General features: G+C 38.4%; 1 pseudogene; it reads left to right on the top strand.

Moving 5' to 3' along the window:
• Positions 1-12,035: 12,035 nt before the first annotated feature.
• On the top strand, positions 12,036-12,421 carry LOC150016097 (vacuolar ATPase assembly integral membrane protein VMA21 pseudogene; annotated as a pseudogene).
• Positions 12,422-12,699: the final 278 nt, after the last annotated feature.

The following is a 12,699-nucleotide window of genomic DNA, read 5'->3' as shown; positions in this document are numbered from 1 at the left end:
CTGCTGCTGCCACCACACTGCATCCTCTCCACCCTGGCCCTGCCTCTCCTACCTGTCTAGATGAGTATTTCTTCTTTGTGTCTTTGTTGGACTTCCATGAAGCCCGATTTTCAGAACTTCTGGTTGTCTCTAGTTTTGAGATAGTTGTATTCTTTCTTAGTTGTGGAGGGAGATGCAGTGTGTCTGCCTAAGCCTCCATCTTGGCCAGAAGTCCAGGTGTACAATTTTTATAATGCATCAGTTGTCTATTGCATTGTATGCTCACCATCCAGACTTCAGTCTTCTTCCATCACCATATATTTGACCTCCTTTATCCTCTGTGTCTGTAAGTTTATTTATCTTGTTTGTTCATTTGTTACTTTTTGTTTTATGTACCACATATGAGTGAAGTTATATGGTTCCTGTCATTTTCCGTCTGACATTTTCGCTTAACATGAGACTCTAAACATCCATCCATATTGTCCCAAAAGGCAATATTTATAATTTTTCATGGCTGATTAGTATTCTATTTTAGGCATGTACATCAACTTGTTTATCCAATCATCTGTTGAAGGATATTTTGGTTGTTTCCATGCCTTGGCTATTGTGAGTAATGCTGAAATAATCATAGGTCTACCCTACATTTTTACAAACAACTATTTTCAATTTTTTTTTTTTGGATGAGATATACCCAGAAGAGGGATTGCCTGGTCTTGTGGTAGCTTTATTCTTAATTTTCTTAGGAATCTTCATACTGTTTCCATAGAGGCTTCACCACTTTATACCCCCACTAGCAAGGTACCAGGGTTCCATTTAGGTCATTTCTAAATAATACCTTGTATGGAAGAGGTCATGGAAATTTTCATTCTGTTTCATTAAAATTCACTGCTTTTTCTTACATTTTGTGTGAATCTATTATTCATGAGTTTGTAAAGTCATTCACAGTCTGGAAAAGTGAGCAGAACTCTTCCTTAACTATCCTAAAAGAACCTTATCTATCGTAGCCAGCCACTTCTGGCCACCAAACATAAAGTTTAAACTTGCATGTGGAATAATTGCAATGCAAATAGAATTCCAACATGCACGTATTTTATGTTAATGTAAGAATATGGAGAAGAAGGAATGGGGTTCCTAAAATTAAGATGAAGACAAAGGGACAGACTCCAGTGAAACTGGGAGCAGGACCAGCTTCCTGGGCATGTGTCCTGTGCAGTTGGAGGAGGAACCCTGCCTTTGGTTTAAGATTCTGTATAACTCTCTCAAAATTCTTAATGAGTTTATTTTTATACTTGTGTTTTTCAGTGAAGTCCTATAAGTTGTTGGAACATGTATGTAAGCAGAAGGATTACATGTAACTCATGTAATTTCAGGACACAGGACAGGAACACATGCAGGCTCAGGGTCCTGGTCACAGCCGGTTGGGGGGGGGGGTTGTAAACCCAGCAGTTTTCCAGACCATATGTTGTGTTTTGCATGATTTCACTCTTGGGGGCTTTAACCTGCAGTGAAGGAGTGCAGTAAACTTCCTTGTCAATTGTTACAAAATTAACGTATAGATGGGACATTTCAACAAAGCAGTATGACAGTTTCTTACAAAACTTAATATTCTCTTACCATATGATATAGTAATGTTGCTCATGGATATTTACCTAAAGAAGTTGAAAACTTATGTCTACACAAAAGCCTGCCCACAGGTGCTTATCACAGCTTTATTCATAATTGCCAAAACTTGAAAGCAACCAAGATGCCTTTTATTAGGTGAATGAATAAATAAATGGTGGTCCATCCAAAAATATGGAATATTATTCAGCACTAAGAAGAAATGGGACTTCTGGCCAAAATGGACACCTAGACAGACACACTACATCTCCCTCCACAACTAAGAAGAAATACAACTACCTGAAAACTATGAGACAACCAGAAGTTCCAGAAAATTGAGCTGCATGGAAGTCCAACAGTCAAAGATATAAAGAAGAAATACTCATCCAGACAGGTAGGAGGGGCAGAACCAAGGTGGAGAGGACTCAATGTGGTGGTGGTGGCAGCAGCTGCAGCAGCAGCATGTCAGTCACACATTTTAAAAAGTAGGAAGGGACAACAGGGGAACACTCCCAGTACCAGACCAGACCGCACAGCTCATGGTCCCAGCGCCATGGAAAATAAAGCCTCATTGCTTCTGATTATGCAAACCAGTGGAGGTTGGGGTGGAGGAAAAAACTGCCAGTCTCTCAGCAGAGTCCACTTGCTTAAAGAACCCCCATAAGCCTTGAAGCTGATGGTGAATGTGTGCGGACACACGCTGATCTGACGCCACCAGGGGCAGATCCAGGAAGTGCAGATCATTCTAAGAAGCACCAACAAACAATAGGAGTCACAAAAATGGGGAGACAGAGAAACAACCCCCCATCGAAAGGAAAGGTAGAGTCCCCAGAAAGAGTGCTAAATGAAATAGAGGGGAGCCAACTATCAGATATGGAATTGAAAGCACGGATTATGGAGAAGCTCAATGAGCTCAGCGGAAACTACAAAGAACTCCAGAAAAACTACAGTGAACTCCAGAAGAACTATAAGGAACTTACTGAGAATTATACCAGCATCAAAAAGGACATGGAAGCTATCAATAAGAGCCAGGAGGAAATGAAGAATACCATCTCTGAATTGAAGAACACAGTAGAAGGAATTAAAAACAGGCTAGAGGAAGCAGAAAATCGGATCAGCGAGCTGAAGGACAACGTAGACAAAAACTCACAGACAGTGCAACAAAATGAAAAAAAGCTGAACAAGATTGAAGAGGCTCTAAGACAGCTGCAGGACAACATGAAATGTAATAATATCCGTATCATAGGAATTCCAGAAGGAGAAGAAGAAGAGCAAGGGATAGAAAACCTCTTTGAAAAACTAATGACAGAAAACTTCCCTAACATGAAGAGAGAAAGAATCATGCAAGTCCAGGAAGCACAGAGGGTCCCAATGAAGATGAACCCCAACAGGCCCACTTCAAGACACATCATAATTAAAATGCCAACATTCAAAGACAAAGAGAGAATCCTAAAAGCAGCAAGAGAGAAACAACTAATAACATACAAGGGAGCTCCAATAAGGCTATCCTCAGATTTCTCAGCAGAAACACTACAAGCCAGAAGGGAATGGCAAAATATATTCCAAGTAATGAAAAACAAAGGCTTACAACCAAGAATACTTTACCCAGCAAGTCTCTCATTCAAAATGGAAGGTGAAATAAGGAGTTTCCAAGACAAAAGAAGGTTAAAAGAATACATCTCCACCAAACCAGTATTGCAAGAGATGCTAAAGGGTCTGCTTTAAGAAGATGAAGAAACAGAGAGAGACAGAGAGGAACACGAGTACAAAGGGGGAAAATGACAATGAATAAGTACTGAAAGAAAGAAGGAACTTCTACCATTTGCAACAACATGACTGGAACTAGAGAGAATTATGCTTAGCGAAATAAGCCAGGCAACAAAAGAAAATTACCTTATGCTATCACCTGTTACAGGAAACTAATGAACAACACAAACAAATGAGCAAAATTGAACCAGAGGTATGTAAACGAGGAATAAACTAACAGTAACAAAGGGGGAGATGGGAGGGAGAGAAGTGGTAAGAAGGGGAAGGGTCTAGTCAAAGAACATGTATAAATGACCCATGGACATGGACAACTGGGTGGGGACTGAATGTGGGAGAAGGGAGGGACAGGGTGCAGAGAAGCAAGAGGGGGAAAAAAGTGAGACAACTGTAATGGAAAAACAAACAAACAGAAAAATTTTTAGTGGGGGGAAAAATAAAAATATAAAGAATAGAAATGCAAGTTCAGTGAATATTAGAAGGACAAGGATTTTCCTTCACACTGTATATATTTTCTCCCTATCTGATCCCTCCAGAATTTGGCATTCTAAAGAAGTAAGTAATGACCTAAGTTTCTTTGCATAAAACTAATAAGACCAGTTGTTAATAACGATTTTTTTGACTAAGACTTTGACTGGAATGTCATGCCTAAAGGAGACATGCTTGGGCTTTGGTTGTTACCAAAAAGCCCTGAGCAACTGGGACTGACTTTCAAAGGTAATAAAAGTCCACGAGATAAAAGGCCTGGTACCTTGGATGGATGAGCGGTCCATAGCAATCTTTCCAGGGAAGGAGCGAAGGTTGTCTTCCTGAAAGATGGCTAGAAGGACCTTAAGGCACAATGGAAAACCAGGAGGACCTGGAAAAGACGGGTGTTTACAGGCAAGGCTGAATGCCAGGTATGTGGATCTGCTTCTGTGCCCTGAAGGACAGACTGAAGGTCACCCTAAATGTTCCTTGCGTAAGTTCCAGCATAGCAGAACTAAAGATCATAAGTGATCATTTGCTGCTCTTGTGTTTATGCAAATGAACAGGATAAATTAAAAATGAACTTAATGCAGTCCCTTTAATGACAAGGAGGGTAATCTTAGGGAGAAAAATCAAGATTCAAGGAAGATCACAATGCCCAGTGGTAAACTATAAAGTAGTGCAGCTAACCATCTTTAAAGTTTCTTTTCATTTAAAATTTGTTTTCATTTGAAAGTTAAACTATGTCTGTGGCATTATCAAAGATGTTTAATTTACAGGCGAGAAGAATGTCAAATGCCTTGCAACTGGATGTCTTTCCTATAAGACAGTCCTACAGATCTACAAACATATGTGTGGGTTATGTTACATAAATTAACATGTGTTTTCTGTTTTCAAAGGGCATAAGCCTACGATCTCATTACCTGAGTGATTGTCTGTACGTATAGACCTCACTTAATCCTGTCTGCATTGCTGCCTCCTGAGACTCAATGGTTTGGCTGAACTAAGTGGCTGGGTTGGTGAAGAACGGGGTGATCTGTGGGCTTCACTTTAAAACTGGTTTCTCTTTTCTATCCTAATGGCTTGGAGAGAAAGAGCCCAGAGGCCTGAGAGGGGGGAAACCTAAAAAATTTCCCTCAGTCCAAACTAAGTATAATGAGCAAAAGGGTTTTGGACAGGTGAGATGTACCTGGCATACCTTCCTCCAAAGAAGCCCTTCTTTTCCCTAATGTGGGACATTGAAAAATTAATACCTGTCTTTTGTCATCTAGTGGTTACGGATTGAATGATGTCCTTTAACCCTGTTGCCCCCAGAATACAACAAGGATGCCAGCCTGTTAAACCAAGCATGCCGTTGTCCGGAGACAGCCAACCAACCTGGAGTCTGCACGATCCTTCCCCTTGTAGGAAGGCCACCCTCCCCTCCACATCCCCACTCTTATTAGGGATTTCTTGACCCAAGGATAGGTAGGACGACGACCATGTCCAGCTTGAAGCAGCTAGAGGAGCTTGAGACCTTCGTCCATTGTCCTTTATAAGATTGTAAAGGGTCTTAAGTCTGAGAGGGAGGGATTGTTATTTTTTATTGTTAAAATATTTAACTAATTAATTAATTATTTTTAAAAAAAAGAAGAAGAATATATGAAAGGGTGAGCCATGAGCATGGACTTAGGGAGGGGATTGTCGGGGAAGGGGGGTGCTGGGCGGAGGGGAGCAAAGGGGAAAAAATTGGAACTATTGTAACAATATAATCAATAAAGTATACTTAAAAAAAATTAAAAAAAAATAAAAGAACCCCCATAATGCTAGAACATCTGCAGACCCACCCACTCTGGGAACCATGGCCAGGGAAACAGCTAGAGAGGTGCCAGTCCCAGATGAAGTGGGAGAAGTGCCTGGAAAAGGGGCAAATGCTGAGCAAGCAACACTGTCCCTCTCAGACCCCTCCCCACATACAGTGCCACAACATGGTGAAATGGATCACCTGTACTGACAAGTACCTAAGCCTCCACCCCTTACAACATAACAGGTGTGACAGCTCTACCTAAAACACAGAAGCAAACAAACACAGAAGATTTTCAAGATGAGGAAACAGAGAAGTATGGCCCAAAAGAGGGAGCATATCAAGGATTCAGTGAGAGAACTAAGAGATGAGGAGATAGTGAACCTAACAGATGAGAAGACAGCCAACCTAACAGACATAGAGTTCTAAACACTAGTGATAAAGATGATCACAGACATGACAGATATGCTTAAGTAAGGCAAAAGCATAAGGGAAGAACTGAAGGCTATGCTAAATTAAATGGAGAAAAATCCACACAAAACCAATGGTGAAGGAAAGAAAACCAGCATTCAAATCAATGCTTTGGAACATAAGGAAGAAATAAACAGTCAACCAGTACAGAATGAGGAAACAAGAATTGAAAAAAATGAGGAGAGTTTTAGGAACCTCTGAGACAACTTTAAATGTGCCAACATCCAAATCATAGGGATGCCAGAAGGAGAAGAGGAAGGACAAGAAGTCAAAAACCTACGTGAAAAAAATAATGAAGGAAAAGTTTCCAAATTTGGTGAAGGAAATAGACACACAAGTCCAGGAAGCAGATAGTTCCAAAGAAGCTAGACCCAAGGAGGACCACACCAAGACACATCATAATTAAAATGCCAAAGTTTCAAGATAAAAAAAGAATTTTAAAAGCAGCAAGAGAAAAGCAGAGAGTTACCTACAAAGGGGTGCCTATAAGACTGTCATCTGATTTCTCAAAAGAAGCTTTTCAGGCAAGAAGGGACTCGCAAGAAGTATTCAATGTGATGAAAAGCAAGGACCTACAACCAAGATTACTCTATCCAGCAAAGCTATCATTTAGAATGGAAGGGCAGATGAAGTGCTTCACAGACAAAGTGAAGCTAAAGGAGTACATCATCACCAAGCCATTATTGTATAAAATGTCAAAGGGACTTACTTAAGAAAAAGAAGATCAAAATTATGAACATTAAAATAACAACAAACTCACAGCTATTAACAATTAATTTAATCTTAAAAAAAAAAAAAAAAAAAAAAAACCAACTGAGCAAACCAGAATAGGAACAGAATCATAGGTATGGGGATCATTTGGAGGGTTATCGGCTGGGAGGGGGAAGGAGGAGAAATGGGGAAATGTTGCAGGGATTAAGGAGCATAATTGGTTGGTACAAAATAGACAGGGAGAAGTTAAGAATAGTATAGGAAAGGGTGAAGCCAAAGAACTTATATGGACAATCCATGAACATGAACTAAGGAGGATGTGGGACTCCTGGAGGGAAGGGGGGTACTGGACAGAGGGGAGCAAAGGGAAAAAGATGGGACTACTGTAACAACATAATCAATAAAATATACTTTAAAAATTTTTATAATAAAAAGAAATGAGCTGTCAGACCATGAAAAGATAAGGAAAAGTTAAATATATATTACTGAACAAAGAAGCTAACTTGAAAATGCTATATACTGTATAAGTTCAATCAACAACATTCTGAAAAAGGAAAAACTATGGAGACAGTTTAAAGACCAGTGTCTGCCAGGTGTTGAGTGGTGTGGGAGGGATGACTAGGAAGAGAATAGAGGATTTTTAGTGATGTGAAGCTAGTCTCTGTGAAACTATAATGTTGGATTAGGTCATTATACATTTGTGTAAACCCATACAATGGACAACACCAAGAGTAAACTCTATGGTGATCTATGAACTTTGGGTGATTATGATGTGTCAATGTAAGAAATATATTTTGTTAATTTTGATAAAAATATCACTCTTGTGAGGAAGTTCATAATAGGGGAAGCTATGTATATGTGGGGACAGGAGGTATATTGGAAAATCTGTGCCTTCTTTCTCATTTTTCTGTGACTCTAAAATGTCTCAAAAAAAGTCTTAAAAATTTAAACTCAGACTTACATGAAACTGATTTTCTTGAAGAGTTAAAGCATTTTAGAAAAGTTGCTCCTCTAGGAACATTCCTTAATGACACCTTTGAACCACTTTTTGAATAAGATTTCAAATTTTCTTCTTGACTGAATCTCAAACATTATATACGCAACCCTAACTGGGAATTTGAATCTCCAAAATACCCTTGTTAGGAGAAGTCCAGAAGACAGAATGCAATTAAGTTTTTCTGAGAAAATGTTTCTTGTTTTGCATATTTATAAGCTCATCCTCCTTCTCCAGGTTCTTCCAGCTGTGAAGATTTTCTTAATTTTTTTCCTACAAGATCTATGTATGTTATACATATACCTATAAGAAATAAGTCTTCAGAAGAAAATACTGCTTATCCATGGCTTAGCCATGGAACCAACTCTATCTTTCTGCCTATTGTGTTATTAACATTCAGTGGTAAATTCCAATTTTATTCCATTTTACTACAACTCAGGTTCTCCTTGATTTATCACTGATCATATAGAGGCAATGAAAACTCATATAGGAACTAATCCTGAGGACACTGTCTCTGCCACTTGAGAGGCCCCCGAATTGTTTAGGACAAGCTCAAACCCACATATTAAATGTGGATGTAAAAATGGTCTTGGGGTTCCAAGACACAGGACAATATCTCACCACTCTAACATGACTGTACATTGTGCACTATGAGTCCTCAATAAGTAATTACTTTGTTAAATATTATAAAGGAATTTTAGAGCTCCAAGAGGCTTTAAAAATTTTCTATACCAATCTTATTTTACAGAGACAGAGACTAAATTCAAGATCCAAGTATAAAACAATTAGATAGTAAATGACCTGGGAGTAAAAAGAAACTGGATCATCTCACTTCTTCTCCAGCAATATTTCTCCTTCTTTCATCTTGCAAGACCCTATTGGGGAGCAAAGAGGAGCTGTCTAATGCAAGCCCAGCTACTTAGATCTCTGCAATCTGGGTCTGGAAAACCTTGGTCACTCATCTAACCACTGGAATAGGGAATTCCAATCAGTGTAACTGTTTGACACCTTGGACAGGAAAGGAAACTAAGGCTGAGTGACTGTTACTGATCAGTAACCCATCTATGAGTCACTGATTTCTTTAAGAGAAAGCAGAGGTGATGATGTCACCCTCAAAACACAGATGTATTGCAATGGACCTTCCTAAAAGTAGCTACTTATTATCCCAAGTGGACATTCCTTGAAGGCAGCGTGTGAATAAAATTAGCAAAACACATATTGTCAACAAAAATAATTGGAATTGGAAGTCTCATGCAGCTAGTGGTTCATGATGATGCTAGATAAAGGTTTTTCAGGCCAACACTTTAATGATAAGTAAAATAACATTTTATGAAGTAATCACTGAACTGGGAATATTATCTATGGAGTGGCTATACCTGTGATATAGTTAAGGTACGAAACACTTATTTTCATATGAATGGTCATTTTTACACCATTATAATCAGTTTTGCATGTCATACCTCAAAAGGGTAAATATTGACCTAAGTATCTGTCTCCATAAAGTGGGAAATTTGCCCACTTTGAGAAATCTTACCTTATGAGGAATAAGTGAGAGAATGAAAGATCCTCAAAATCAAGAAGTTTTACCTACATAAAAACACACATTTTATATATACATTTAGATTTATATATTGAGGTTATTTCTTTACCAAAGTTATGAGAAGTGGATGAGAGATCAGATTCATTCTTTGTAGTTCTAGAAGACCAGTGAGTTCAAATCACAGGAAAGGGGCTCCCACCTCTGGAAATGAGGTAGTCTTGGTTTCCCTGGTACCATTTCTCATGATCAGTTCTTTAGGGTCAGTTTCTGTTTGTACTATTCCCTTAGCAGACACAGGCAATGTTTACTTTTCCCTAGATTTATTCTCACAGAGGTAATAGAAAACCCCAAAATATTAAAGTGGACTAGAAAGGGTTCTTGGTAGAGAAAGATCATTCTGGAAACTCACAGGACTGAAGGACTTTATCAGTGTCTTAAGGAAAGAACATTGGGGTGGAATTTGGGAGAAAAGTGACAGATTATGGAATCTGACCCAGCAAATAACCAGGGAGGTAGGAATCCATGCCAGGAGTCATGACTTATACTTTAAAGGAAATCCCACTAAGGATATGAATCAGTAATTGCATTTTTGGATATGCCATACATTTTAATACGAGTAAGTGAAACCCCCTCAAGAATAGTTACACGGCTTTATATTTTCTGAGTCCGCAGCCTGATGTTTTCTCAGAAGTTGTATTCTTTCCATATTTTGAGGAACATAAGACACAGCATTAGAATAGATTTCTTAAAGCATGTCAGATTTCTCATTGAAATTAATCCAATCTGTGTCAAATTGTTTCCTTGCTTGAAAGTTTAATAACTCATGGAGCATTTCTCCCTGCTCCCCTATTATTTAGATTCAATATTTTACTTTCTATCATAGTCATTTAATTGAGGGAAGATTCCTCATTTTGACTGATGGTATTGTCAATTCTCTGGGAAGAGCAAGGTCACAGGCAAGACCAGCTTAGAGGAGCAGAGTGAGCACTTGAAATATCAAGTGATCTCCTCCCTCATATTCTGCTCTTTGACTTACATGTTTCCTTTAGGAAGAGTTGCTGTTCATAAAAGAAAACAAGGATGGTAGATTTAGCTAAAAAGGGAGGTTTTATATTTTCTTTGTTTAAGACAGTGGATCATGGCTTTTTCTTGATTTCAAACATAAAAATGTAGGCCATCTTTGAACAAACACCGATAGCATCTGCCTCTTTACAACATATTAACAATGAATCAGCAGTGTGCAGAGATATAAATCTTGATCTCTACATTCTTACTTAATCTCTGTTATTAATATTTAGTTTGTTTGACTTATTGCTGCCTTTGCATGTCTCAGTCTCTTACATGCACAGGGGAAAGGAAGAGCATCTAACGAGATCAGTAGTTATGGATGTGACCACAAGATGGCAGTGCATCACTGCTGATCCAAAATGTGTGAAGGGTTCATTTTAGTAGATTCCGAATAAATAGGCTTTGGCAAAAGCGCCGTCCTTTTTTTATTGGTTAGGTAGAGAATGTGAGCGACCCCTATTATTGTTAGAAGAAAGAAGGGATAACTATATAAAAGTAGTAGCTCCTCTGGCTATAGATTGCAGGTCCAGAACTGATTCAAAGTGGGAAGAATGATCAAGACATCCATTGGACCATTTTTCATATTCTTGATTCTGCAACTGAACTGTGAGTTGAGGGTTTCCGGGGAACAGAGTGTATTAGTAGATATTCTTTAGAAGACAACTCCGGGTTTATTTAGGTTTCCTTAGTTGCTGTAGAAAAAGAAAATTATGAAACTTAATAATCTGATCACTCTTCTCCTTTCTCTGTATTTATTTTTCTGCACAGGGGTCAGCCGAGGAGAGAAAGTGGATCAACGTCTTTCTACCCTGAGTGTCCAGGAGGGAAACACCTCCGTCATCACCTGTTCTTATTCAGACAGTACCTCAACCTACTTTCCTTGGTATAAGCAAGAAGCTGGAAAAAGTCCCCAGTTCATTATAGACATTCGTTCAAATAAGAACAAAAACCAGCTTGGAAGACTCACTGTTTTCTTCAATAAGATGGATAAACATTTCTCCCTGCACATCGCAGCTACTCAACCTGGAGACGCAGCTGTCTACTTCTGTGCAGGGAGTGCACATTGCTTCTTGGGCACCTACAACCTGGACGCAAACCTGTGAACGCAGCAGCCTCCTCTCCTTTGGGACAAACCTTCAAGTATAGCATGTCATTTTGCTTCTCTGCAAGTGGAAACTAATGTGTTGTATGTTAAAAACATAATAAGAAGGTTATTTTCAAGATGACCCAGAAAGTATTAGAATATTTTGTTGGATGACTGTTGCATAATGGGTAATTGAAGGGACTTAATAATGTTTTATTTTGAAATCAAGGTTTAAAGGTTACTTTACATTTGATATTTAGATAACTCTTCTATAAAAAATCCCTTAGTATCAATATCATAATTTTTATTAAAGAAGAGCTTTTAAATATTGTATTTTTAAAAGAGCATTTATTATTTTTCTGATTATAAGTCATTATACAGGGTGAGGCAAAAGTAAGTTTACAGTTGTGAGTATGACAGAGTTCATGATTGTATTATTATTTATTAATTATTTATTATTTATTTGTATTACAACTGTGAACCTACTTTTGCCACACTATTTCAAATATAGAAAATATGTAAAATACTAAAAAATATGAATTGATAATTCTGTATTTAGATACTATTGGGGTGGCCGTGGAGCGCAGGCGGCCTGCGAGACTGCTGCAGGTGGCCACGCCATGGAGCGCCTTGATAAAGCGGCGCTGAACGCGCTGCAGCCGCCCGACGTCAGAAATGAAAGTTCATTAGCATCTACCCTGGAGACTCTCCTGTTCTTCACAGCTTTAATGATCACTGTACCTATTGGGTTATATTTCACCACTAAATCTTACGTGTTTGAAGGCGCCTTTGGGATGTCCAATAGGGACAGTTATTTTTACGCTGCTATTGTTGCAGTGGTTGCTGTCCACGTGGTGCTGGCTCTCTTTGTCTATGTGGCCTGGAATGAAGGTTCTCGACAGTGGCGTGAAGGCAAACAAGATTAAAGTGAATATTACCTTTTGATAGCATTAAATTGATTTTTTTAAATGGCAAATATTTCCAGGATATTGATGATTTTAATAAAGTTGAAAGAACATGGTAAAATCTATCTTAAAGAGTCACATTTGACTAGTATAAATTTCGATCCTTCTAATACAATGGTTTGCATCAATAATTTTAACTGTATGAGCTACTTATTGGCAAATGAAAATTCAAAAAAGTTAAATTGGTTACAAATAAGTATGCTTAATTACACATTATTCTGGGAAGGATTTGATTGTTTTACAACCAAAATACTCTATAGTATTTTGTCTTTT

This window comes from Furipterus horrens, unplaced genomic scaffold (assembly GCF_987537825.1).
Source record: "Furipterus horrens unplaced genomic scaffold, mFurHor1.1.pri manual_scaffold_3, whole genome shotgun sequence".
NCBI lineage: Eukaryota > Metazoa > Chordata > Mammalia > Chiroptera > Furipteridae > Furipterus > Furipterus horrens.
This window is presented reverse-complemented; position numbering and strand designations above follow the sequence as displayed.